Below are 22,579 nucleotides of genomic sequence, written 5' to 3'. Positions count from 1 at the left end.
CACCAAAATCCATGATTTTTTTTCAAAGAAAACCTTTCTGGAGTGTTTTTCACGGCCTCCTTTACATTATTTCATCATATGGCATGTTTTTACATGTTTGAAAAATCGCTTTTTTTTTTTGACATAGTATAGTTAGGCGTTTTGTTGCGCCAAAATGCATGATTTTTTTTTCAAAGAAAACCTTTCTGGAGTGTTTTTGACGGCCTCCTTTACATTATTTCATCATATGGCACGTTTTTACAACATGTTGAAAAATCGCATTTTTTTTTTCGACATAGTATAGTAAGGCATTTTTTTGCGCCAAAATTCATGATGACTTTTTTTCAGAGAAAACCTTTCCAGAGTGTTTTTCATGGCCTCCTTCACATTATTTCATCATATGGCACATTTTTACAACGTTTGAAAAACTGCATTTTTTTTCGATATAGTATAGTAAGGCGTTTTTTTTTTTTAACCAAAATTCACGATGATTTTTTTTCAAAGAAAACCTTTCTGGAGTGTTTTTCACGGCCTCCTTTACATTATTTCATCATATGGCATGTTTTTACAACATGTTTGAAAAATCGCATTTTTTTTTCGACATAGTATAGTAAGGCGTTTTTTTTGCACCAAAATTCATGATGATTTTTTTTTCAAAGAAAACCTTTCTGGAGTGTTTTTCACGGCCTCCTTTACATTATTTCATCATATGGCTCGTTTTTACAACATGTTTAAAAAATCGCATTGTTTTTCGACATAGTATAGTAAGGCGTTTTGTTGCGCCAAAATTCATGATTATTTTCCAAAGAAAACCTTTCTGGAGTGTTTTTCACGGCCTCCTTTACATTATTTCATCATATGGCACGTTTTTACAACATGTTCGAAAAATCGCATTTTTTTTCGACATAGTATAGTTAGGCGTTTTGTTGCGCCAAAATGCATGATTTTTTTTTCAAAGAAAACCTTTCTGGAGTGTTTTTCACGGCCTCCTTTACATTATTTCATCATATGGCATGTTTTTACAACATGTTTGAAAAATCGCATTTTTTTTTCGACATAGTATAGTAAGGCGTTTTTTTTGCACCAAAATTCATGATGATTTTTTTTTCAAAGAAAACCTTTCTGGAGTGTTTTTCACGGCCTCCTTTACATTATTTCATCATATGGCATGTTTTTACAACATGTTTGAAAAATCGCATTTTTTTTTCGACATAGTATAGTAAGGCGTTTTTTTTGCACCAAAATTCATGATGATTTTTTTTCAAAGAAAACCTTTCTGGAGTGTTTTTCACGGCCTCCTTTACATTATTTCATCATATGGCATGTTTTTACAACATGTTTGAAAAATCGCATTTTTTTTTGACATAGTATAGTTAGGCGTTTTGTTGCGCCAAAATGCATGATTTTTTTTTCAAAGAAAACCTTTCTGGAGTGTTTTTGACGGCCTCCTTTACATTATTTCATCATATGGCACGTTTTTACAACATGTTGAAAAATCGCATTTTTTTTTCGACATAGTATAGTAAGGCGTTTTGTTGCGCCAAAATTCATGATGATTTTTTTTTTCAAAGAAAACCTTTCTGGAGTGTTTTTCACGGCCTCCTTTACATTATTTCATCATATGGCACGTTTTTACAACATGTTGAAAAATCGCATTTTTTTTTCGACATAGTATAGTAAGGCGTTTTTTTTGCCCAAAATTCATGATGATTTTTTTTTTCAAAGAAAACCTTTCTGGAGTGTTTTTCACGGCCTCCTTTACATTATTTCATCATATGGCTCGTTTTTACAACATGTTTAAAAATCGCATTGTTTTTTCGACATAGTATAGTAAGGCGTTTTTTTGCGCCAAAATTCATGATTATTTTCCAAAGAAAACCTTTCTGGAGTGTTTTTCACGGCCTCCTTTACATTATTTCATCATATGGCATGTTTTTACAACATGTTTGAAAAATCGCATTTTTTTTTCGACATAGTATAGTAAGGCGTTTTTTTGCACCAAAATTCATGATGATTTTTTTTTCAAAGAAAACCTTTCTGGAGTGTTTTTCACGGCCTCCTTTACATTATTTCATCATATGGCATGTTTTTACAACATGTTTGAAAAATCGCATTTTTTTTTTCGACATAGTATAGTAAGGCGTTTTTTTTGCACCAAAATTCATGATGATTTTTTTTTCAAAGAAAACCTTTCTGGAGTGTTTTTCACGGCCTCCTTTACATTATTTCATCATATGGCATGTTTTTACAACATGTTTGAAAAATCGCATTTTTTTTTTCGACATAGTATAGTAAGGCGTTTTTTTTGCACCAAAATTCATGATGATTTTTTTTCAAAGAAAACCTTTCTGGAGTGTTTTTCACGGCCTCCTTTACATTATTTCATCATATGGCATGTTTTTACAACATGTTTGAAAAATCGCATTTTTTTTTGACATAGTATAGTTAGGCGTTTTGTTGCGCCAAAATGCATGATTTTTTTTCAAAGAAAACCTTTCTGGAGTGTTTTTGACGGCCTCCTTTACATTATTTCATCATATGGTACGTTTTTACAACATGTTGAAAAATCGCATTTTTTTTTTCGACATAGTATAGTAAGGCGTTTTGTTGCGCCAAAATGCATGATGATTTTTTTTTTTCAAAGAAAACCTTTCTGGAGTGTTTTTGACGGCCTCCTTTACATTATTTCATCATATGGCACGTTTTTACAACATGTTGAAAAATCGCATTTTTTTTTTCGACTTAGTATAGTAAGGCGTTTTTTTGTGCCAAAATTCATGATGATTTTTTTTTTTTCAAAGAAAACCTTACTGGAGTGTTTTTCATGGCCTCCTTTACATTATTTCATCATATGGCTCGTTTTTACAACATGTTTAAAAAATCGCATTGTTTTTCGACATAGTATAGTAAGGCGTTTTGTTGCGCCAAAATTCATGATTATTTTCCAAAGAAAACCTTTCTGGAGTGTTTTTCACGGCCTCCTTTACATTATTTCATCATATGGCATGTTTTTACAACATGTTTGAAAAATCGCATTTTTTTTTTCGACATAGTATAGTAAGGCGTTTTTTTTGCACCAAAATTCATGATGATTTTTTTTTCAAAGAAAACCTTTCTGGAGTGTTTTTCACGGCCTCCTTTACATTATTTCATCATATGGCACGTTTTTACAACATGTTGAAAAATCGCATTTTTTTTTTCGACATAGTATAGTAAGGCGTTTTGTTGCGCCAAAATGCATGATGATTTTTTTTTTTTCAAAGAAAACCTTTCTGGAGTGTTTTTCACAGCGCCCTTTACATTATTTCATCATATGGCACGTTTTTACAACATGTTTGAAAAACTGCATTTTTTTTCGACATAGTGTAGTAAGGCCTTTTTTTTTGAGCCAAAATTCACGATGGTTTTTTTTCAAAGAAAACCTTTCTGGAGTGTTTTTCACAGTGCCCTTTACATTATTTCATCATATGGCACGTTTTTACAACATGTTGAAAAATCACATTTTTTTTTTGACATAGTATACTATGGCGTTTTTTTGCACCAAAATTCATGAATTTTTTTTTTCAAACAAAGTCAAAGACTCGAGGAACTCATGGAGACTCGTTTAAAGTTTAAAGTTGAAGCCGAAAGTTAACAAAGAAAGTTGAAAACCACCTTCTGATCCCTGAAATCTTAGAGTTTTCACACAAAGAACATGTCAAACTGGTTCCATAGTAGAACCCTCATTGTAAGAGTACGGTGCATAGACTGGATATCATTTTTTTGCGCTAGTTTTCATGGTCAAAATGAGAGATCAGGTGGCCGATCTTAAAATAAATCAATATTGATATTTTTTTATAGAGCTTTGAAGTTTTGCAAAGCCAGGGGGCGGGGCTCCTGCTTTTAATGCACTTCATATGCAGCTTTAGTGTCAGATATAATGTGTACCATGCACTCCAGATGTTGGTGGAGTTTATTTCTGTGTTGACCAGAGAAGAGAGTTAGCATCTGGTAAATATTAGTTTTAATGTTAGAGATGCTAACCGAGCTAGCTGCTCAGTTGGAGCCTGATTAAAACTGATTAAAACTTGTTAGCATTAAGCTAATGATGTTTGTGTTGAGTTTCATGTAAACAGCTGAAGTGTGTTTTGTTACTGTAATGTAGTGCATTTAGTTGATTAAACTGTCAGTGGAGACGCTGGTTCACATTAATGTAACATTTACAAAACCTAAATGTGATTAAAACAGTAAGGTTAAGGTTCTGTGTTGTCAGTAGTCCTGAATATCTGCTGAGTCTCTGAAGTTAAACTGGAGAAAACAGTTAATCTACTGTCTAACGGTTAACTTTGTTTAATCTCTGTTTAAACACGTGTGCAATTTTTTTTATATATGTACTTGTTTATTTGTTATCTTTCTTCCTGCTGGGGCCTCTTGCCAGGTCATCATTGTAAATGAGAAATTGTTCTCAATTGATCTTACCTGGTAAAGAATAAAAAAATAAAGACTGATTCACATGTTGTAGTACATCTTAGTGCAGATTGGAAAAATAACCTCCCAGAATATGACCAAAGTAATGATGAACACTACAGTTCAGAAAACGTCATAGAATAGCATGTCGCTCAAATAACATCATAGTATAGCATGTCGTTTGAAAAACATCATAGTATAGCATGTTGCTCAAATAACATCATAGTATAGCCTGTCGCTCTAAAAACATCATAGTATAGCCTTTAGTCCACAAAACGTTGTTCTGTCCCGGCGGTCTGAAGTAGGTGAGGATCAACACAAAAACAGTCCAAACGCTGGTTTCCAGAGGGTTAGACGAGTATTTATTTGAAAGAGGAAGTTTACAACAACACAACATGTGAGGGGGTTAAAAACAAATGGGTGTTAGTAAAATAAAAATAAATAAACAGAACTAAAAGTGAACTTCATGTTGACATTGATGGGCATTCCAACCAGGAACAAAGTAAAAGATAATCAATACGAAAAAACCTCTTCCTGTTCACCTCTTAAAACCCCAAAACACACCGCAGTAGCACCCTAAACTAAAGCTACCAATGGGTTCCCTGTTTTCCTTTGTGAACAATTCAAAGGTCCTTCTCTATCTCCCCACACATCTACCAACCACTGGAACACATCTCCAAAGTTCTGCCGGGCCAGCTCAGCTTCCCCTCAGAAGAAGTGCTGCCACCTGCCAGATGAAGGAGCCTTTTGAGAGGCAGCTGGCATCGTGATTGGACTGTACTTTGGTCTGTTCCAATCCAGCTTCAGCTCCAGAGACGGCAGGTGGGACGAGTCAACGGAGGCCGGGTGGACGAAGGCATGCAGCTGAGTACAATCCAGAAAACAACAGAGGAGGAGTGCATCGGCCCAGAGCCAGAACAACCAGAGTAGCATGGTATGTCTCTTAGAAAACATCATAGTATAGCCTTTGGTATGAAAAAACACCATCATATACATCGTATATTGTACAAATAACAAGTCAAAGGAAGGAGAGTATTTTATTTTTTACTGATTTACAGTAATAAATAAATTTAAAAATGGCGCTACTGTTGATCTGAACCTTTATCTACCTGTGGTCGCTCTGTCTTCTGGAGTGATTTGATTGGTTATATGTCACAAAACTCCTTTAACTTAACATCTGTAAACAAAACAAAAACATATCAACACAGTTTTCTATTAGAGTTTGTGTTCTTCTAAATTTAACTCCAAGATTTTAAATACTTTCATTTACTGCAAATGAATATCTACTCCAAATGTCTCACTAATAATCATTATCAGCCTTAAAAACCCACAAAACACCCCTCTATACTCGACCACACTTAGTATAGTCCGGTTCCCCCTTCTATAAATCTGCTTGGAATCTTCCACTTCCTGTTTGTCAAAGTGGAATTCTGCCTGGACAGGTTTTGTTGGAGCTCATGCAACAAACATTTTGGGTAACTGCACTTTAATATGGATGGATGACACTGAATTAGAGACTGTTTTAAAGAGATTAAGTTAAGATGTGTAGCTCTGTCATTAAATAGTAAATTATTTCTCAGAATTCACAGAGAAAAGTCTGAAATGTTTGCTAGGTTAGCGTCCCACATGTTCTTTGGCTCAGCCAAAGCTAACTCTCTCCAACTTCTGGATCTCTTGAGTTGTTTGTTGTTAAAATATCTTGCTAGAGGTGCTGAAGCTCAGAAAGTCTGGGATGTTTGTTCAAAATAAGCTCATTCTCAAGTCTTATCTGAACTGTCCTCTTTTGTTTGAATGTTACCCTAAACTTAGGAGTTAATGACAGAGCAGCACATCCAGACTCAGTCTCATTTAAGTAGAGATTAAACTTCAGTGTCATTTATTGATGTTAAAGTGCAGTTTTTCAAATGTTTGTTGCACATGCTCCTGACCAAACCAGTCCAGGTGGAAGACGATGTGAAGAGAAAGCTCCAGAGGATGAATATCACACATTTATGTTGGAAATAAATGTCCTTTAATTAGACATTGTCATGCAAAAGTTGGATTTCCCTTTAATGATGTTTAAATCTTTGTGTTGATGTTGGTTTCTAAATATTTTTTGACACTCGGCCCCAAAGATTAAAACCTTCTACGGCTCAAAAGCTACAACAATTCACACATTATCAACTATCTTTCTGACTAAACTAAGATAAAAAGTGAAAAACTGCCTGATTCCTGCATCATGAATGTAAATCTTTATGATTTTTATGACAGTAAACTGAATATATTTGGGTTTGACATTTTATAAACCAAAACAAGAAATTAATTACTGGAGAAAACAATCAACAGATTAATGGTCAAAGAAAATGTGTTTTCCAACATATATGGCTGAATTACTCACAACATTACAAGATACATTGAATTCAATTTTATTTATATAACGCCAGATACAGGTCAAATTGTCTCAAGATGCTTTATTTTTATATTTTTTGTCATATTCAAAATATGACAAAGTAAGAAATTTAAACCTCTTGACTAATCCAGTTTATTACTTGGTTTTTAAGAGACTAATCGACAACTAAAATAACTTTCTCCACTAAAACTAATAAACATGAGGTCAAATAGAAGGAACAGTTTTAAATACTGCAGTCACACGATGACATGAATAAAGTTTGTCAACAAAAACTAAATCTGCTGGTGGATTCCACTAAAGTCCTAATAAATGATAATAAAGTGTGATACTAAAGGTTTGTGGTGCTAAAAATGTCAAAGATATCAAGTTGAACATCTGGATGGAGGATGATAAAAGTTGACCTTCTTTCATTTCTCTGGAGCCGACTCTATGGATTTTGTGGATGGTGGTTGAAGACCTGCTCTTCTAGTCGTCTTCCTTCTAGTCGCTTCAAAAAGTCAGTCCATCCTGACCGACTTCAACACCTCTTCATGACAACTTGTTCTGTCTCCGACCTGGTGGAAACTCCAGAAACTCGGGAAAACCTGTCGAGACTCGAAGAACTCGTGGAGACTCGAAGAACTCGTCGGGCGGGGGAAGGTGTGGTGGGTGGTGGGGGGAGGTGGGGGAATAGAGGGGGGAGGCCGCCACCCACCTCCCCGCCTACTCTCCGCCCTGACTCCACCCAGACTCCGCCTTGGCTCCACCCATGTGGTCACTTTATTAACTACGATGCCAAAGGGACGACGAAATTAGTCCTTTGTATCTGATCTGTAGCTCAGTGAGTTAAGGATTTGCCTATGGAGCTGCAGGTCGCTGGTTCAAGACCAGACACTTCTTAAATTTTTATCAAAATCCTGACAAAGACAAAGAAAGAGAATTGCCGGTGGTGGGTCTTGAACCCACGACCTTCCAGTTGGTAGTCTGTCTTCTTATCCCCTGAGCTATTCGCTCAGATACTAATTCTTCTTTTTTTTGCGCATTTATCATCTATTTTTTGTCGTTTTCGAGTTTTTTTTTTTACTCGAGTCTCGACTCGACCGTTTTTCTCAGGAGGTTGGACTTCAGCCTTTGTGCTGGAGGGTGGAACCCTCAGTTCCAAGACTTTCCAAAGCCTCCAGACCTCCCGAGTCCTCAGGACCTGAGCTTTCAGACAGTCTGAGGGCTGAAATTTTCTAAGTCCCACAGTAGTTCTCTGTTAGATCTAACTTCCAGACAGTCCAAGGACTGATATCTTCTAAGTTCCTGAGTACTTCTCTGTTAGTGTGAACCTTCAGACAGTCTGAGGGCTGAAGTTTTAAAAGTTTCTCAGTACTTGTCTGTTAGTTTGAACCTTCAGACAGTCTGAGGACTGAAATCTTAAAAGTTTCTCAGTACTTCTCTGTTAGTTTGAACTTTCTGGTTAACAGAAGCCTTAAAACTTGTGACCATGAGTCTTGATTTCACATTTAGACCATCCATCTGAGTTCTTCTCAGACCTTCACCTGTGGGTTTTTTAGAAATCCTCAACAAACTTTGATTCTCTTCACTGAACAGTAAAGTTTGTGGAGGTCAGAAGGTAACATTAGTTTGATCAATGCCTTCAACTACTAGTAGACTTTATCTGGAAAGCAGTTTTCTTGAATGAGTTCTTAGTAAATCTGTCCACAATCAAACCAAGAACATAGAAAGAGGAAATGTTTGAAGAAACAACTTCATGTTTTCGTTTCAGACTAGAAAACGCTTTATACCTTTATCTGTTTTTGCTCTTTTTGATCGTTTTATTGTCTCTTCTGTTTAATTTGATCTTCTAAAGTCTAACTGGTGTCTTTTCAAATGTTTTGTCTTTAGTTTGATTCTTCTTAGTTCTTTAGTTTTGCTCTTTTCTCACCTTTTATTCTTTTCTAATGTCTGATTTGATTTTGAAATGTTCTGTCTTTTTAATGTTTAATTGTTTTTTCAAATGTTTTATCGGCTTGTTTGAATTTTTTTTTCTTTCTCAATATTTAATTTTTCGATTAAATCTTTAAGGTTTTTCTTTTTAAATGTTTTACCACCTTTTAATGTTTAATTTTCTTTTTAAATGCTTCATTGTATTTTCTGTTTAATTCCTATTTAAAGTTTTATTATCTTTAAGATTTAATTTTCTAATTAAACATTTAATTTTTAATTCAATGTTTTGTCTTTTTAAAGGTTTAATAATCTAATTTAATGTTTTGTGTTTTTTAAAAATGTTTAATATTCTTCTTGTTTAATTTTATTTTTTAAATGTTTATCGAAAATAGTTTATCTGTAATTTTTAATATTTGTATTTTAAAAATTTTGTTTAATTTCATAATGACATGTTTTGTATCTGATTTAATTATCTAATTCAATATTTTGTCTGTTTAATATAGTTAAAGAATAAATACAATTCAATGATATTAAACAGACAAAATATTGAATTAGATAATTAAACCAGATACAAAACATGTCATTATGAAATTAAACAAAATTTTTAAAATACAAATATTAAAAAAACAGATAAAATATTTTCGATAAACATTTAAAAAAAATACTTTTTAATAATAAAACTTTTTAAAAGTTTTATTGTATTAAATTTTTCCTTTGACTTAATTGCTTTTTGTTATGTAGTTTATTTCTTTAATCTTCTTTTTCTGTCAAGATTTTAACCCCAACCTTAAAAATGAAATAAACCCTTAAATCACAATGAAAATACTTCTGTTGTCACAACCATGAGTTAGTCAATTATTCAGTTTATCAATTCAACTTTATTTGTTTAGCACCTTTTACACAGATGACAAAACTAAACAAGCAAAGAGAAAAAAAAAAAAAACTATGCCAAAACTATGATTAAAACTCAAAAACATTTAAAAAAAAAAAAATTTAACATGGTAATAAAATATGTTGTGTCCAGGGGATGGAGGGAGTTTATTGAAGTCTTCTTGGGCTCACATGGGACATCATTTAAAATATAAACTTGATATTCAGTCTAAGGAAACTGCAGAACAACAGAAGAACCAACAATATCTCCTGTTTTCTCCTTTAATGAGTCGACTCTTCTTGTGCTTTCAGACCAAAGAACTACAGACTCTTCACAACCTGCTCAAACTCTTGGTACAGGATCTCACCACACGGGTCAAGAAGGTTTCCGTCTCATTTCTACTCTGAAGCTCACCTTCTCCTGCTCAAACTGCTGACAAATGTTTCTGCTGCTCTAAAGTCTGGTCTCCAGAACTTCCTAAAAACTCTCAAAGTCTCTTCTGCTGCAGGTTGCTTTGTAGAACTGTTACAGAAAACCTCACTAAACCACAAGGAGGGGCCTCAAGATAGTCGTCCAAATGAAACCATACAAAAACCAAACTAGCACAACCCAAACACTAAAGTCTCCTGCAGCCTACCAGAGAACCTCTGAGAACAGAGAATCAGGACAGGAACTCTTACCTTCTGGACAACCAACGTTGGTTCTCAAACAAGAATACAGAATGTGTCTGACCAAAAACCTCTAAAGACTCACTACAGCCAAGATAAAGACACAACTCAGCTGTACCAAATCCACTAATCACTGCACACATTAGCACCATGTGCTAACTGTGGCTAAAGAACCACATTTACCAAGACAACTATCCAGTACAAAGCCCTAAAACACACCAAGAAACACATTAAAGATGATTTTACTGCTGGAAGCTGCAAGCCAACACCTAAAAAACAAACTAAAGCATTGGAGCCAAACCCGGTTCAGTGGTGAACAGAAGCAGAGGAAATGTTTGACTGCAGCTACATAAAGCAGGAAGACACTGACCTGCTCAGGTGTTCCTGATAACACCAAGCAGCCACCTGGACAGCCAATAGGAACACAGCTTACTGGAAGTCCAGAGGGCTGGGTTAGTGAAGGAAATTTAATTTAAAGTTGAAGCAGAAAGTTAACAACGAAAGTTGAAAACCACCTTCTGATACCTGAAATCTCTGAGTTTTCACACAAAGAACACCTGAACATGTCAAACTGGTTCCATAGTAGAACCATCATTGTAAAAACGTCATAGTATGGTGTGTTGCTCAAAAAACATTAGGACCCTGCTGTCTAGGGTCGCCGAGGAGCAACACAAAAACAGGACAAACGCTGGTTTCCAGGGGGTTAGGAGGCTATTTATTTGAAAGAGGAAGTTCACAACAACACATGTGAGCAGAAAAACCAGAAAGTCTGTCTTTAGTTCAGCTGAAAATATTAGTTTTTGTCTTTTTTATTGACCAAACTTTTCAGGAAGTAGATGAAGAATAATTAAAGCTCTCATGTAGAAGTCCAACTTATTTTGGATCCTTGTGGAGAGTTTAATCTTAGAGTTTGTACAGCTGTTGAGTTTTTAGAGTCACATGGATTGTTTTGACATTTAATAACCGAGTCCTGAAATAAAATTACAGTTGTGGATTTCTGTCATTTTGTCTGGACTAAACAAATAACAGCAGCATAAATCTCCAGCGTCATTATGAGGAGTCTGGATTGAGGTTTCTCACTTGATAATGATCAAAACATGAAATTTAGGTTGGTTTCAGGAAGTATTCCACCTACAAGGTCCTCACACATCCACCTTAAAGGAACATTCCACCAAAAATCCTTGGACATGCACCTAAAATATTGGTTTAACCGAGTATTCCATTCAAAATCCTGAAAGAGACCTGAGGGGCTGGTTGAAAGTTATATTCTACCTAAAACCCCAAATATAGACCCGAAAGAGTGGTTTAGAAAAAATCCTTCAATGTAGACCAAAAAAGTTAGTATGGAGGAATATTTCACCTGAAATGTAGACCTGAGAAGTTGGTTCAGAAGAATATACCATCCTAAACATCCTTAAATGTAGACTAAAAGACGGTTTGGAAGAAAATTCCACCTAAAATCCTCCAATGTAGACCTAAAAGGTGAGTTTAATGGTATATTCCACCTAAAATTCACTACAGTAGACCTTGGAGGTTGGTCTGATGGTATATTCCACCCAACATCCTTGAACATAAACTTAAAAATTTCATTCAAAGGAATATTCCACCTAAAATCCTTCAATGTAGAACAAAAAAATCTTGGTGTAAAGGAGTATTCCACCTTAAATGTAGACCTAAAGGATGGTTTGGAGTAATATTCTACTCTAAAATCTTCCAATGTAGACCTAAAAGGTTGATCTGATGGTATACTCTACCCAACATCCTGGAACATTTACCTAAAAGGTTGGTTTAATGGTATATTCCCAGAAGAATCCTTGAACATTGGGCTTAATGGTATATTCCACCCAAAATACTTGTACATATACCAAGAAGTCAGTGTAAAGGAAATGTAGACCTAAAAGGATTGTTTAAAGTAATATTTAAACGATTATTTTCATTATTTAATAATCTGTTATCAGTCAGAACCCTGGCAAACTTATTTTCATCAGTTTTTTAGTGGAAGTCACAAATAAAGGAGCTCTTGGTTTTTCTTGGCGTTACTGAGTCCAAAGCTGCTGTTTCAACACAGACACGTTCACATGCATCCACAAACCTCTCAGCACTCAAACACCCACAGACAGGAGGCCGGCTGGACCGAGGCTCGGCGGCGTCCTCAGACCCACGAGTCGGGGAGTCGGTGAACTTGTTGGTCCGGTTTGAAGGCCTCCGTGTGGTCCAGTAGAAGTCCACGTAGTCGGTGTTGGCTTTGAACCGCAGCGACTGGCCGCCATCAGGTGGACCGGCTCGTCCTCGTAGGGCTCCTCCTGTAGCCTTGAGGGGACCACAGGAACATTCAGTAGCTGTTGGAGTTCTTCCTGTCAGGCTCGTGGTAGAACAACTCTGAAGTATCTTGTACTTGTCTTATCTGGAACAATCTAACAGCTTAAACTGTTAACAGCAGTGTAAAGAAGCAAACACACAGGCATAGATTAGGACTCAAACTAGATTTATTTTAGAAAACAAATCAGCTTAGAGGCATTTGTTCACACATGTGGCTGAATAGGAGGCCGTCCAATCAGATTTGAGGTCTTCACTCTGTAGGTTGTTTGGTGAGACTCTTGGACCTCCATCAGCTGACGTGGATGTTTGATGGTCCTCCTCTCTAGTGCCAGATGATTCATCCATGAATTCAGCAGCTACAGACTGAAATGAAGCTCATGCTGCAGTTATTGAATTCCTGTTCCAGATCAAATGTTCAGAGCTCACCTTGAATGCAGCCGTCTGCTGTCTGATAGTTTTTCTCATTGTAGTCTTCAATAAAGTCTTTTTCCTCATGTCAGGATGTGGTGAGACTCTTTCTCAGTCTCTGCAGACGTCCCTCATTGTGCATCTCCAGAGAAGAAACAGAAAAACTGGTCACTGCTTCAGCATCACAAACGCTCTCCAGCATTGAGAGTGTTTTAGGAATTCATTCATTGTGTTGTGAACTTTGAAGGAGCAGAAACTTTACAGCTGCCAAAGATATGAGCTCCAATTCTGGATGTTTTAGGAAATGAAGTTCATCAAATGAACACTTGATTATTGCTGATAACGCTCATTAAATTACTGAAGAAATCCAACATAAAAACCTGTAAACTCTCAGGCAGCTTTTGTTAAAGTTTGTCTATAATTCTATCATCATGTTCTGGAACCAGGACTCTGCAGAAGTTCCTTCAATCAGATACTTGTGTTTCTATTTAAGGCCTCAGGTTTGAACGTACAGCAGAGGATTAGAAAGGAGTGATTTTAATGTTTAAATCAGTCCAGTAAATGTTTGGAGTAAAAATTATTAAAATTTTGATTTAGATAGATTTGTGTCAAATAATATTGTAGAGTCTCACTTAAATATATCCAAATGAGTTCAGTGTATTTACATTTTATAGAATATTTGATTTCTTAATCTCAATACTGTAGGGTCTGACCCTAAATATAATAATAATGATGTCAATTTAAATAATATTTTAGTGCAGTCATAAACTTTAATCAGCTAAACTTACATAATAAATATCACTGTACAATCTTAACCCTGAACATTCATATTATTGAGGGAAATTCACATAAATCATGATATTCTAGAGTCTTAACTGGAATATTTCTAACATTAATCTTTTTGTATTGTGCTGATAAACAACAATAACCCGACTTTCAGATAATATTTGTTGTCTGTGATTGTGAGACTAAATTCCTCACATTCTGGAACTGGACTGAATTTCCCAAAATGGAAACATGGACAGAATTTAACACTCATGTATCCATGGCAACGCTAACGTTTCTGCTTCTTACTAAAGTTCACAACACAAGTAAAGATTTTAATGTAAACTTCAGGGATGACTGCTAACCATCAGTATTCTGATCAATACTTCATGATCAATATCAGGACAGATGTTACAACTCCAGCTGTTACATTAGACTGCAGTTATTCACAGAGAAATTAAAACATCACATTCCTCATAAAAACTAGATGGGACTTTTATTAAATAAAGTGTTGGTGAATAAACAGTGTAAAAAGTGCAAAGCAGCTCCATTAAATCAGGAGATGTGAGACTTCCACAGCATGGATCACCATCTGCTGTGTTGATTCATAGCTGAATGTCAGAATGAACTGAGCTAGAAAAGCTGCTTTGAGCTGCAACATTACGGTCTGACAATCCAACACCATCACAGTTTTCATCTGGTTGTTTTGCTCCAACATGCTGTGAAGTTCAGTTTTTACCTGAATCAATACAGAGATTCTATTTCCAACCAAGACTGGAATAAAAATTAGAATGTTATGAGGTTATTAATGCAACTAAATCCTTTCAGATGGAAGGATTTACTTCTAAGTTCTAATTCAAGTTTCAGTTGGAGCACATTGCATTCACAAAGAAAAACAGTGAAACCTTCACAGCAACATTTAATAAACCTAAAGCTTCCCTGTTGGCTCATTGGTGGAGTTTGTTACTGAACATCTGAACCTTAAATCCAGTGAGACGACCATCTTCAGTCGAGGCCAGTCAGAGAACTTCAAGACCTTCCATCAGCTGGACCAGATGTGGCATCATCTCCCTCTGAACATCTGGATGACAGGAGAAAAGACAGAAATCAAACACAGATCACAGAAATACAATTTATTCACTTTCATCATTTTATAAAAGTAGCATGAACTTTATTAAAACTTGACAATATCAGTAATGAAAGTAAATGTTTTTATCTTGTGTTGAAGCTAAATTTGAAGTCAATTTTAATGACAGTTTATCCTGAGAGGAGTGAGAATGGAGCTTTTCTTTCCTTTTTAGAATATTCCCTCAAAATATTCCGTTTATTATTGGCTTTAGAAGCATTTCTCTTTACTTATTTTTAGATACCTCAGACTGATACACTTTGGTGGTTTGCAGATAATTTCATGTACAATGACAATAAAGATCTTCTATTATAACATATTTTGCTAAAACAAGAACTGCAAACCTTCTCAACCATCTCTCAGGCTGCAAAATTCCAACTGCGACCAAGAATTATCAGATGTAGTTATTATTATAATCTTTACTGAACCAGCCCTGGAATTAATAAAAATCTGTATAAGGATATGATTTTCTCTGATGAGACCACTATGGAAGCTGTAGTAACAATTAACTATCCTTTGAAGGGAAAGATTAGGTCTTCTTCAGGTGGATAAAAAAAATGCTCTCCCTTAAAAAAAAAAAAAAATTGCATACAATAAAGTAAATCTCTTCTGCGCTGCACACATACTACACTTTTGTATAACTCTGGATGTCAGAGTAAAGGCAGACAGATCCACCAATCAGCCACAACATTCTGACCACTGACAGCTGAAGAGAACAACATCCATCATCTTGTTCTAAGGCAACGTTCTGCTGGGAAACCTTGACGTTCATGTGGATGTTGACATGTACCACCATCTAAACACTGCAGGACAAACAACCCCCTAGTCTCCATGGCAACAGCAGTCCTTGATGCCAGCTGCCTCCCTCAGCAGGACAAACTAAAACTCCTCAGGAGTGGTCCGAGGAACACGACAGAGCTAAGCTGTTCACCTGGGTTCCACACTCCCCACATCCAGATCTGATGGAGCATCTGTGGGATGGTCCAGGATCAGCCTGGTCTAGGTAGGACCCACCCTGCAACCCACAGGATCCACAGAATCCACAGGACATCCCCAGAGGTTCTGATGAACCACTGGGTCAGAGGAGTTTTAGCAGCATAAAGGGACCAACACAGTATTAGTCAGGTGGTCAGAATGTTCTACTGTTATATTGTCATGCTGATTATATGATCAGTAAATGTTACCATCAATTATAACGTCCACATTGATCAGGAAAAAAACAAACTATCAGTTCATTCAGAAACTGTGGGGTTAAACCTAAAAACACAGACCTCAACAGCAGTTTGTTTCAAAGCAGAACACCAGCCGGTTTTCACTAAAGAAGCTTTCAAAGCAACAATTAAATGACAGTTTTGTTCTCATTAAGTTCACAGTCAGCCAAAATAATGTACACACACATCGGGAAAAGAAAAACTTTTATAAATATTTCATTTGTATAAGTACTTCTATACATATAGATTCCTCTTTCTAAGTTTGATCAAATCACGATAACTCTGTGTCCTGTTGTACGATGTTTTCCCAACAGATGGCATTACCCTCATGAATGGAGCATCAACAAGTGACGTCTCCAACACAACAGAAATAGAAATGTCTGGAAGCCAGTGGCCACCACTTTGAGCACCTCTTGTAATTGTAGAGGCCAAAGATAACTTTTATTAAACTTGAGATGTCTGAATAAATTTGGTATTGAAATATTTATGCAAGTTTTTCTTTTCCTGATGTGTGTAAACATTATTTTGGCTGACTCTGTATGATGGGTTTCTGACAGGTCACCAGGCAACATCTTTTTAATGACAAACATACCTGCATTCTACAGGAGTGATTTTCCTCATGTGCAGGTAAAGATGTGTGAGGAGCTTAGAGATGACAGGAGCAGGAGTCATCCTCACTAATTCAGCTTCCACCTAGAAACAGAAAGACCACAAACAAACACACTGATATACTCTCAAACGTTCAACCTCACAGCCTCAAAATATCTGTTTAGGAAGTGTTGTGTTTCTAAATTCTGCTGAAAGTGTTGACAAACATTCTCTTACAAGGTTGTGTAAAAAGCAGCCTGTCCTCTGAGCTACTGAGAAATCTTCCTGAACAAAGTTTCTACGTGTAAATCAGCTCAACAAAAACTAAAGCCTCAGTCAGACATAACAGGTATCGCAAATTATAAACAACTTTCTTTGTTAACTCACACTTTCTGCTTCAACCTCACATAAAAAGGGGAGTTTAACTCGTCAGGTGACTGAAAATGAACGGCTTGTGCAGTTCTAGATCCAAAAGTAGGATGTTTCAACTCATGTTTTACTACAAATACATGCAGTAATAAATAAATACAATGACTGGTTGTTAGTTTTTTCACTATTAATGTCATTTTATATACTGGATTGAACTTGAGCAGTGGAAGAGAGAAGGAATTTAATGAAATTATGGAGATTCAGAGAGGTAATGTTGCTCAATGTTAAGCGCAGTTTAATTCAAACCAGCTGAATGTTAAACATCAGTGCAGCTGAATGGGTTTCAGTTAACCTTAAAGTAAAATAACTTTTTTAAAAGCTAAAATACACAGCAGAGAAATACAGGTTGAGAAGTACATTCTAATAATGACAGCTGCGGCAGCAACTAACACAGGTGTTCAGCGGTAAGTTAGCCACCTGTGTTATTTAGCCCGCTAGCTAACTTAGCCGCTTAGCTAGCTAACGCGTCCGGACCAACTGCTCAAACACAACAAAACACAACTCTTCACAAGTCGCTGACTTAACGTACAACAAAACAACGCTACAGGTTAGAAGTATTTATCTTCTTACCGTGTTTTACTCCAAAAACAAGGTCAACAGCAGCCAGAGACGCTACCAGACGTGCCGACTAGTGATGTTACGACATGTGCCGAGGCTTCGAAGCGTGTGTCGAGTAATGGAGGGGGCGTGTCCACGAAGCGCGTGTCGAGGCTTGCTTCATTTAGGGGAGGAACCAAAAATGATGACGCCTCGCAAGCCGGTCGTACCGCGTGACTGGTTCAGGAAGTGGTTCGCAGGTTTGACGTGCAATTCAAAATATAAGGGACAGCGAAACGCAATGGATTCCCCGTTCACATTTGTTGGAGTTTTACCTGCTGTATCTTTGCATTCAATTGGTTTGAGACTCTTTTTTTTATAGAACCAGACAGAAAGAGAAGATTCTCCCGTCTGGGAACACTTTGACCTGATTTCTCCTAATAAAGTAGGCACATAACAAGTGAAGTGTAATATGTATAACTGTGACAACACCACACACCGCTTGTTCTAATTTCTTTTTTTTTTCTGGTATTTTAAAAGGTGAAGTGTCTGTTGTTCCAAGGAGCTAGAAAAATATTGCCCAAAAGAAGAAGCCGCCTGAATCCCAGCACTGTGGAAAATTTATATTTTTGAATAAAAACAAATAAAATGTTATCCCTACTTTTGTTTTACAGGTTGTCACTGGTACCACACGCACAGTCACAAAACAAGTAGCAAAAGTACAATAAATTTTATTTATATAGCCCTAAAAACAAAAAACACGTGTTTTTACGAATGGTGAGAGGAAACGATGGAATCCAGAAATAAAATTAGAGACCACAGTCTGACTCATCATGCCACCGATCAGTCTGATAAACATCCCGCTTCATCCACATAGATCTTTGTCATCCTGCCAGGTGTTTAACACCTGGTGATTGTTCAGGAAACAAGCCCAGGTACTCTCACCTTTCAGAAAAATACGTGTTTTTTATTTCGCCAGCACATTTCATTTTACTGTCTGTAGATGATATTTACATGGATATAGACTTTATTAAGTAGTGATGCCGACGTTTTTCTGCAGGTCTTCTTTATCTAGTATCTTTATTTCACACACAGTCAGGTCTGGTCTGGACGAATCTGAGGACGAAACATCTGGAGACGGAAACTATCACCAGCTCACCTGATTAAACTGGAATCGCCAGAGTTTTTCACATTTTAATACTTAGAAATACTTACTTGGAATATTAAAGCGATTCTGTTCACACTGAGATCATGAGCTCTCAGTGTGATGCATCTACTCCCTCTAAATATGACAAACATGTCTTCGCTGTTTTCAGAGTACGTGGTGCGGAGTTTGGGACAGAGAAGTGAAGTCAAGTCGCCACGAGTTCTGACATTGATTTCCGGTTCTGCCGGCAGCTTCCAAATGAGAAAAGGCTTTTTTTTTGTTTGTTTGAAGGTTAAGATTAGTAAAAACGCAGCGTTTTTTTCTTTCTCTACTTTTCGTTTTTCTAATTTCATTTTTAAACAACAAAACAACAAAACAAAACGATTATTTGTTTTTTCTCATTTTATTTTGAAACGGAAAAACGAATGAGCGAACCATACACGGATTCATATAGGAAAGTATATAACATTATGAGAAAATTGTTAGTGTAAAAAAAAAAACTGTTGTTTTAAGTATCATGCCAATAATACCAAATTGCATTTCTGAATTCCTTATTCACATTTTTAAAATATTTATACAATAGTATAGACAAATTGATATAAAATTCATGTAATTCATGATAAAATATTTAAAACTTTATGTGAAGAGTTATGTCCATACTATCAATTTACATTTTTATCCTAATTTTTCAGTAAATCTTATTAGTTTTATATTTATGTGTCCTTCTATACTCAAACAATCCCCTCTGGCCCGGCAGTGGCAGTGGAGGAGTTTATGGCTGGTGTATGGGTTTACTGTCTAAACTGTCCGCATCTGAGAAGGCCATGCCTGGAGAGTCTGATATTGTCACCACACTCATGCTCTCATTCTTGCAGTTTGTCAATTTGATATTTTTTTTATTGAAATGAAGCTAGTTCTTCATGAACTCTGGTCTCCACTCTGTTGCAGCCCACAAGCTGGGTCATAACGCAGAGAAAGGCCACTTTTAGTTCTCAAATTCCTCCTTATTTGTGAATAATGGATTGATATTGTACATTTGCATCTGAATAAATTAAGCAAAGCAGTTTTGGCATCAGTAGTGGACTGTGCTTTATTTTTCTTCCAAAATAAGACTGTTATTTAACAATCTTGAGCATGTGTTAACACTTCAGGGAAGGTGTTTGATCGTATTAAGTCTGGCTGAATCTGTAAAATAAAATAGTTGCAGAAACTGTTAGGATGGTTTATTGAACGTGTTTGTAATAATTCATATGAAAAAAGAAACAAAACTATGTTTCTTTGCAAAATGTGCAATGACAATGTGTGGAGATTTATTTTTTTACACTTAATTTGAGTTAATTTAATTTTACAGCTTGTTACACTATTTCAGTGTACTGTACCAGTGGAAAGATTCTCAAGGTTTATTTAGAGAAACCTTCAGTTACGAAGTAGATTTCAACACTTGTTAGTCCACATGACACTTAATATTACCTTTTCTTGATAGTGGCTAGATACTGGTTTGTTTACATTATGATCATCTTTCTATACAGAATTTAAAAATTATATATACAGGCATAATCATGGATCATACAAGGACATAATGTTCCTACAATGAAGAAGCCTTCGCTGAATCATTGGGGATTTTGAGACATTCCCTTTAGCAAGTTTTTGCTTTATTTCATCCATTACTGACCGTTAGGCTAATGCAACACATCGGCTACGCTCTGCCACTCTTCTCTCTTCCTGCTGGGCATAGTGTGTCCTACTTGGAACACATGACACACATGGATGCGGACCATTGGCAAAAAGAAAGAAAGGGCAATTTCTTTGTAAATGGTATTTTAAATTCAAACTTGAACACAACCTCAGGTCAGAGTGCACAAAATAAAATAAACCAGATAAATAAAATAAAATACAAAGAAAAAAAAATCTGATACTTTGTTGGGGCCTTTGGGCTCAGGTCAGCTTGCTGAGCTGTACTGTTATGAAGATCGATTGTGGACATCTGTGGTTGCTTCTGGATTCCAAAGAAAGTGCAACAATGCATGAGAGTAAGATAAGCAGCAACAACTATATACTTTCTTTGTTCAAACCTTAACACAGAAACATTCCAAAGGTCTGTCCCTGCAGAGTTACTTTTAATGTGGCGTACTTGAGAAGTGGCCTACACAAGTGGGAACCAGGAATTTGGAGGGAAGCTGTTCCTCCGGTTGATTGTAGAGGCCTTGCTCTACAGGCTTGCGTGTGCATTCCTACTCTGCAACTTTTCCAGGAATATATCTATTACTGTATAGATATTCATTATGGAGCTGCAGGAGACACTGCAGGGAAACAGTGCTCTCCTGTAGCCTTTTCCTCAAGATGAAAACACTACTCAGCTACCGCTGCTGTTGCCTTGGAAACCTGGTCACTCTCACTCTTTTACCCACACTCTTCACCACTCGCTTCATTAAGTGCGTTGCTGCTGGCAATTAGAATAAAACCAGCGGCAGGGCTGGCTGTCTTGAAATGCAGTCTCCAATTAAATACTTTCAAATAGCAATGTTTCTTCAAGCTACATCTTCTCTCTATATAATAAACCATGCACCTGGGAGCATCTGAAAGCCTGCACTATGGTTGCTATACCGATGAATGACTTCAAAAATCTATGTCATTTAGTACTGCGAATACAAATGCAACATGGATCAGACACGGCATTGCCATTAGTGATGCTTTTTCAAAACTGCTCCGTGCTCAAATAAGCAAAACAATGTTCCAGACATTGTCACGGTTATTTTACACAGGGAGAGAAATGCCTGAGTGATCAATCCATATCTGCATCCTTGTGTCTTCACCACTGTTTCAAGTATAAAGAGGAACACAGAGCAGCTTCTTTGCTCATCCAGTCAAGGCCATTTCTGTATAAATGTTTGATAACTGACTTATAGGTGGAATGAATGACTGCCTGGTCTGAAATGAGGTCTTTGAGTCTGATTAGTAATTTATATGACGTCTCCGTATTTTTACTTTAACTGAGCAGGTTATTACTGCATTAAAATTGATGAAGTAAATTAAAGTGAATCATCATTACAGGACGTTTGCTTGAAATGAAAAAGTACTCTAGAGAAGTGCACTTGGTATGTTCCACGCACAACATCATCATTAATTTAATCTTGGCCCTTCGGTTGCTCTCACACACACTGCAAACAGAGAAGGGACCACACGGTATGCGTATCAACGGACACTGAATGCAGCCAATGTGTCAGTCTGGGAAGCTTTGCATCACTCATTTACCACTCTATTACTTCCCACCTGAGCACACTCGCAGTCATTACTGAGCTACACACAAGCCATCCATTTGCATTGACAGACCTTTTGTAATCGAGCAACAAGCCCTCAGTAAGACTCAAGTCTGGAGGAGCTGCTGATTTCAGGGCAATTTTAAACATTTATGAACCATAAAAAAAAAAAAAAAAAAAAAAAATATATATATATATATATATATATATAAAAAAAAAAAAAAAAAAAAAAAAATATATATATATATATATATATATATATATTCAAGACAATGTATTCTAAACCCATCGCAACCCAGAAGACAGATTTATTCTCAGCCAAATCTACTCTACAAATGTAAACCCCTTTTACCAGCCCACAGAATCAGCAAATGTCACCCTCAGTTCCTCCGTGAAAATATCAGAAAAATAAATTTCCAAGTTAATATCTTCACTTCAGGAAATCTTTGTCTAAATAGACCCAGCGGCTGAGAGTGTTTCGAAATTAATTCAAGGGAAGGAGCACGCTGCCACCGAGATTGAAGACTT

General features: G+C 36.3%; 2 long non-coding RNA genes across 2 annotated transcripts in view; one reads left to right on the top strand and one right to left on the bottom strand.

Moving 5' to 3' along the window:
- The window catches only part of LOC129350564 (uncharacterized), a 35,742-nt gene extending 24,484 nt beyond the window's left edge, over nt 1–11,258 (top strand). Inside the window, exons 3-4 of the long non-coding RNA XR_008604003.1 lie at nt 5,055–5,359; nt 9,908–11,258. This is a non-coding gene — a long non-coding RNA (uncharacterized LOC129350564). The remainder of the gene's footprint in view (nt 1–5,054; nt 5,360–9,907) is intronic.
- Nucleotides 11,259–12,732: 1,474 nt separating this feature from the next.
- Nucleotides 12,733–17,803, bottom strand: LOC129350563 (uncharacterized). Its single transcript, XR_008604002.1, has 3 exons — nt 17,681–17,803; nt 16,686–16,786; nt 12,733–14,837 (listed from the first exon to the last, which is right to left on the bottom strand). It is a non-coding gene; the product is annotated as an uncharacterized LOC129350563 (long non-coding RNA).
- Between the last annotated feature and the right edge of the window lie 4,776 nt (nt 17,804–22,579).

The sequence above is a fragment of the Amphiprion ocellaris genome, chromosome 14 (assembly GCF_022539595.1).
Source record: "Amphiprion ocellaris isolate individual 3 ecotype Okinawa chromosome 14, ASM2253959v1, whole genome shotgun sequence".
In the NCBI taxonomy this organism is placed as follows: Eukaryota; Metazoa; Chordata; class Actinopteri; family Pomacentridae; genus Amphiprion; species Amphiprion ocellaris.
This window is presented reverse-complemented; position numbering and strand designations above follow the sequence as displayed.